This window comes from Pinus tabuliformis, chromosome 7, assembly GCF_031772625.1.
Source record: "Pinus tabuliformis cultivar Carrire ecotype Pingquan chromosome 7, CPIR1, whole genome shotgun sequence".
Taxonomy (NCBI): Eukaryota; Viridiplantae; Streptophyta; class Pinopsida; order Pinales; family Pinaceae; genus Pinus; species Pinus tabuliformis.
In genome coordinates this window covers 1,656,355,818-1,656,363,029 of record NC_142293.1, presented here as the reverse complement: position 1 = coordinate 1,656,363,029, position 7,212 = coordinate 1,656,355,818, and positions in this window count along the sequence as shown.

Below are 7,212 nucleotides of genomic sequence, written 5' to 3'. Positions count from 1 at the left end.
TCCATGCTTATATCGCGCTCCCCCTTCCGCCCGACTGTTAACTTGCGGGGGGCCGGCAGTATTGCCGCCGTACTGGGGACACATGTCGCCATCCCGTCGTGCTCGCTGCCTCCCCGCCCCAAACCACTCTGGCCGATAAGCGGTGCGAGCCAATACGGCTTACTGCCGTCCTGCTGACCCCGCCCGTTGACGTCACTGCCACGTCGCTACCGGGTCAGCATCCTGTACCCCCACGTCACGACAAAACGTCACATTCCGATGACGTCATCCGACTGAAAAGCGTCAAAAAGCCCCGCGAAAGCCAATTTTGGTTAAAAATTCGAGAAAATGTCATTTTCGCCCATTTTCATTCGTTTTTCTTCGCGAAACTGTTTCATGCAAACTACATCCAAGAAACTGCTCGAGCATACAGTCCGCCACCCGGCCAAACAGAGTCCAGTGTCCTGCTCCGCAGCTCGTTGGTCAACCTGCAATTGCACTGTTCGCCTCTAAAAAACAGGTATTTACCCCAATTCACTTCCCAAACCTGTAATTCCATTTTTCCTCTGTGAATTTTACCCAAAGAGCTGAATTCTAGCTAAATTCCGTCTATAGCTCTTAGAAAAAGACACCCAGAACTGCTGGTTTGCCCATTTTTTCCACAGAAACTTGACCTCCAGTTTAAAAACACAGAGAACTGAACATGGAAGCCCCTGTGGCCCTCAATGTCGCACCCCTCAATGCACCTCATAAAGACCAGGATTGGTTACCCTTGGTTGACAGAGATTTTCAAATTAAAGAGTTATCTGGTGATATGAACCACCTCTAGGCATTTTGCTAAATTAGGAATAGTCATCTGAGTAACCTTGATATCCTTGGAATATGGGAATCTAATCTCCCCAGGTATTACCTTCCCTTAGTTAATGTTTTCCCAGATATTATTCACCAATGCTGTGCTAACTATGACCCTATCAGTAAAGCAGTTATGACTCCCTCACAAACTGTTCTCTTTTACATAACTGCCGAATCTATCAATGAGATGTTACACTTCCATCCAGCTCCGCCCCTTGCTCCTCTTTCCATGGGATTTTTGCTTGAGCAAGGCTCTCAATTGCCCAATTCATAAGTAACCCGGATTGCTAAATTATTTATGAAGCCAGATTGCCAGCCTCAAGGCCCACCTCCCTATGTACATGCCTGGTTCACTGAAACTGGAAAGCTTATTCTTGACATGATATCCTTTATATTGGGATTCAAAACTAGTGAGTTTGTTGATGACACCATCTTTGTTATGTTGTCAATGTTTACTCCAGGACAACCCCCTGCTGTCAAATATGATTATGCCTCTTTCATTGCCAATAAAATCAACGAGCAATTCATAAATCTGGAAAGAGAAGGAGTCTTCAAGTACACCTCATTAATATAACACCTTCTGCTATATTATCAGCCAGACAATTTTTTATTTCCCATCAGGAAATTGGATTCCAAAGGAGAGAGGAGGTCTGTGATCTTTTGGACCTCGGTCTTCCACAATGTTTGTGAATCCCCTTATACCTACTGTGAATTCATTGACTGGTTTATACATCCAGCCTCCACTTTATTGATAGGAGCTCCTCCTCCTAGGATCTCTGGGGATATAAAGAAGATTTTACAGCTCTCCAAAAACTACAGAATATATGACTGGTACCTCTACCAGAATCATACTGAAATCAGAATATATGGCTGTGAACTGTGCCCTTATAAGCTGCCCAAATATGTGCCCATGAGACTATTTGCACTGGAGTATTTCAGGCAACTTATCAATGCAGATTTAACCCACTTTTGCAATGTAAAGAAAAAGGCTCAGCTGAGAATAAGAAACCAGTTAGGCCCTTTTATCATTAACAAGAGGGAGGCATGGGAAGATGTTGATAAGATATTAGGGGAAGACCTTAAATTGAAGAAAAGTTTCTGGTGGGTGCCATATGACCCAAATAGCTTTATAAGTGACAAAAAAGTAAGAAACAGGCTGTCAGCTTACAAACATCACAAGATTCCTGAAGTAGAACAATTTGCTAATCAGGATGAGTGGGTAGAGGGTACATTAATAGAAGAACTTACTCAGCAAGAAAAGATGGAACAAGCTATGAAAGATTTAGAAAAAACCCTTGACCTAGACTCTTTTGGACAAGTATCTTTCAAGCTACCTCAGCAAACCGGAGTGGGTACATCCTTTGCTGAAACTTCACAACAACCTGTATAGGAAACTAGTGCACCAAGTGCAGGGTCTTCTAAAGGCAAGGAAGTGGCAGGCACGGAGCAGCAAGAAATGACTGATCAGCAGGGGCAAATTCCTTCGGTCCAGACCAAAGCAACAGAGGTTCCTGCATTACAGACTCCTCTAAATGAGGAAAAAGGCAAGAAAAGAGACAGAGAAGAGGTTACACCCATCAGTGGACCTGCAGAACAACCAGGTGCAAAAAGGCAAAGACTGAATCCTCTATCTGAAGAGGAAATCATTGAAGAAACAATAGAAAGTCTAAGAGGTGAGAGGGTAACCAGCCAACAGACCTCCCCAGTGATAGAAACATCAACTAGCTCACATAGGCAGGAGCTAGAAAGGCAGCATAGTGTGGAAGTTTCATCCACCAGGCCACCAAGTAAGCAAACCTCTGACATCAAAAGAATATTCACAGAGATAAAGGCTAGAAATGATCCACTGAGGCTGCAGATTTACAATCAATATCTTAAGATGGCCCCCATAAAACAACAAAGATTGATGTCTGCCTATGACATTAAAGAGGGAAAAATGATCATGAGTTATTTCAAGCCCAAGGTGCAGCAACCACAGTCAGCAGCTGATTACATCAAGACAAATCTGGAGGTCTTGGCCAAGGACATTCACCCAATAGACCAGATTGAGCTGCATAAATAGACTGGAGAGATGGTATACTCCACGTTAGTTGACAAAGCTATGTTAGCTCATAAATTGCAAAACTCCTTGAATAATACCTCTGCTTAGTTGGATTTAGAGAAAGCTTCTTCTCTAGCAAAGGACAACAGGATCAAATCCTTGGAGGACATCATCATTGAATTGGGACATGATCCCAAATATGCTAAAGTCATAAAGGAACTAATTAAGAAGAAAGAAGAGGACATTGCTACCCTTAGAAAATAGCTCAAAATGCCTCCTTCTATGCATCCATAGACGACAGATGTTGTGCAACAAAAATCTGAAGAGGACATGATGGACCTGCTCATGAGACTGAATGAGAGAGTGAGTGAGACAGAGCAGGCATTGGAGAAATCTCTACAAGAAAAGCAGGGAGAGTCGACCTCCCAGCCACCTGAAGTAGCTCCAACAGTCACTACTGCCCCTTCCACACTTATAACAACATTGCCTCCCACTGTCCCGGCATCAACAACAGAAGTCATCACAGGAGCGACATCAACAACAACAGCACCAGGTAGTAGTACTACTATGACTACAAAATAATTAATAAAGGCCATGGAGGAATTGAAACTCCAAGTATTAGAGCTGAAGAAATTCAAAGAAAAATTGGTAATGGTTGAACAAAGTTATGATAAATCCAAGATGAATGTGGCAGAGAAAACAAGAGAAATCAAAACATTGGAGAACAAGGTAAAAGCCTTAGAAAAGGATCTCTCTCTGGATAAGCCTCTGGCCGAAATCAGAGGAATTTTGTGGACCAACATCACTCAATCCCCTAGTGATGTTTGGAGGTCTATCCAAACCATTTATGAGCAAATTGACTTGATAAGAGTGGCCTAAGTGGAAATTCAAAAAACAAGAGCCTTATTGGTACAGATGCCTGAGCAAGTTAACAGGCTAATACATTTTTTAAACACCAAGACCAGTGAAGAGCTGGAAGCACTGGAAATTAGAGACAGAACGGGCACCATCCTAGACATCAATAGAGTTCTAACCATGCGAAATCTAATGCGAAATTTGGATAGAAGATGCCAGGACATGCAGGTAGAGATTGATTCTTTCACAGAAAAGTTTACAGTCTTGCATCAAAAAGGTTTGCCAAGTCCTTTGGGAAATAATGATCGTCTGATGAAACACAAAGACTATGTATATAAATTGAATACATATGCTGGTAATCAAGTTAATACATCATCAAGTACTTTAGGAGAAAAAACACTTCCATCTGGCCAGTCCCTCTATGATAGCCTAGAAAATTTATTCTACATAGAACATGAGGTGAAGCATCTGTTCACCATCCCACCTAATTTCTTCAGGTACATAGAGACTGACGAAACTCCGAGGAAGCTGCAGAGACATAAATTACTAGGACCAAAGTGGTGGCAAAGCATGTTATATATCCTATAAACTTACCTGTGGTCAATTCAAAATTTTGGATCATCTACTATAATGCAGAGAACAGAAATGAATCATAGTCATGTGGGTCAAAGCGCTTCACATCAGAGTTAAAGAAAGTCCGACCAAGGTAGAATAACTAGCACAGAGTATCAACAGAAAACAGCTGGGAACCGACTTACAACACCTACCTCCAGTACATCTCATAAAGGAGAAACAACCAGTGCAACATGAATTTATTGCATCTATTTATTGTCTCCCTATTTTCGAGACTGTGTGTCTCTATCTGTGTAAAAGAAGCATTAATTGTCAGCAGATATTATTTCTATCAGATATTTTGTATGATATCTTCACATTTTTGTATAAATACCCTCTGAGACAAAGTATTTGGGGTTGGTTGATTGGGAAGCATTCTCAGACTTTGCTGTAATTTTGAAGTTTTTTTGAATAAAAAGCTGTTGGAACCATTTTTGTCTAGCTTACTGAATGAAGAATTGATGTTTAAGATTATTTTACAGAATTCTTGAATCATCTTATGGATCAATAAGTCCCTTCTAACTTGTGTTTTACAGTTTCTATGTTTATTATATCATCTATGTTTCATTATCTAAATAATAGAGAGAAAGAATAACTCAGAATTTGCTTGATTACACTCTGTGTTTAGTCTTTGTTATTATCAATGTTTTCTTCAGAATTAGAATAAACAGTGAATTCTTCATTGCTCCTGTTTCCCCTGATTCTTTCATCTTGAATATTTGCTAAGGAATTCTTAACTGCTCCTTAACAATACTCAACCATTTTCCCCCTGTCAACATGATGAAGGATTCTTAATTGCCCTTCACCCATTGATTCCATTCCATCTGATTCTAGCCTATAAATTGTTCCATATTTGATTGGCTTGCTCTGTGATACCATCCTTTGTTGAAAAAACCAAATCCAGAAAGTTATCCTTCTTTGACTCCATCATGCCCAATGGACTGAAACTTTTCAGTTTTACCTCACTGTTCTATTGAATCTCCATTCCTCCAACGAAACTCTAAACAAAACCCTTGCACTTCATAACTAGCCTAATATACCTCAAACAAAGCTAAATCATAAAGAGAGAGCCTTCTCTGGATGAGATTGGCTAGAATTTGTATCTAAAAGATTGGTCCGTGGTTACCTCAGTCGTATTCACTTTCTTACAACTTTAGGGAACAACCTGAGTGATAACATCATTGGCGACTCCACTGGGGACCTGAATAATTGTTTGTTACTGCTGTTTATTTCATAAACTATAGATGGAGCCTGAAGTTGGCCAGGTAACCTTTAAAACTGCTTTTGCTATGCAATTGCAGGAGTAAATAAACGCTACTTTAGTCTATCTCCAGTCTAGTTCATATATTGAACAATTATCCCAAATACTTGATCAGTCCCTTGTTTCAGTAGATCTTTAGGAAAATTTATAGTCTCCTCATCTAAAAATTCCTAAACTATTTCAAGAAAACACCAAAAAAATACTCAGAAACTGGCTCCAAATAAGAAGATCCGTTAACCAGATCAAATCCTGATCCAAATCCCCCACCTATCTTTGAAAATCCTAATCTGATTCCTAAGAACCTTAGAAGCTAGTAAAGCCAAGAACATACTGCTAGTTCACACCTTGACACACATTAGCAGAACCCTATCCAATCTGAGCTTACTCCTGGAAAAGCACCAATCCTTTTTGCCATTACTGTTGCTTCTCCTAGTTCACCATCAACACTTCAACCATCTTTTCCACTCCTCCATCCACAACTTACATTTCCACTATTATCCCTGCTCTTCCAACTGTCACTCTTATACCTGCAAATATGGCAAACCGATATGCTCCCCTGCAACTACCTGAAAACCCAGGGGCCATGCCCCAAGATTATCAAAGAAAAATCACTTATTTTGATGGTACTGGCACTTACACAGCTCAAAAACATACTAAGAAAATGACAGATTATTTTGAAAACTATGAGATTGATGTTGATGATGTAAGAATGAAAGTCTTTGTCCAAAGCTTAACTGGAGCTTGAAGGCCAACTCTATCCCAAAACCTATAAACAACACCTTCCAAAACTTGGAAGTGAACTTAGCATCCTTGTCTGACACAATATTCCTTGGAACACCATGCAACCTCACTACATATTTGATGAATACCTGTGCCACATCACTAGCTCAATAAGTAGACTTCACTGGAATAAAGTGCGCTACCCTAGTTAGCCCGTCCACGACAACCATGATGGAATCATTCTTCTAGATTTACTTGGAAAACCTGTGATGAAATCCATGGAAATGACCTCCCACTTCCATTATGGAATCAGAATCGGCTGAAGCAACCCACCTAGATTCTTACGCTCTACTTTCACCTGTTGAAAGTCTAAGCATCTAGCCACAAGCTCTACCACTTCCTTCTTCATATTCGAGCAATGATAAAACTTCTTCACTACTGTCAATGTATTTTAGTATCGTGGGTGCCCTGAATACAGTTTTGCATGAAACTCTCTCAAGATATCTTCTAGAGCTCATTGCCATTCGACACATAGATCCTGTCCCTAAATCTGACCAAACCATATGTTGTAAGACAATAGTCCACATCTTGATCACTTGTACCCTCATATAACTTGTGCGTAAGCTCCATGTACCTACCATCTTTTTGTCCTGCCTGTAAGATCTGATCCTATAGATATGTCCCATAAGAGCTCACAACTGATATATGATTTACCTATACTCTCTTGCTAAGAGCATCTGCAACCCTGTTATCCTTACCCTTGATATATCTGATCTCAAAGTCAAACTCACTAATCGTGGCCAATCATATTGCTTGTCTGGCATTAAGATTCACTTGGTCAAACAAGTATCTCAGTCCATTGTGATCACTCATAAAGATGAACCACCTTCTA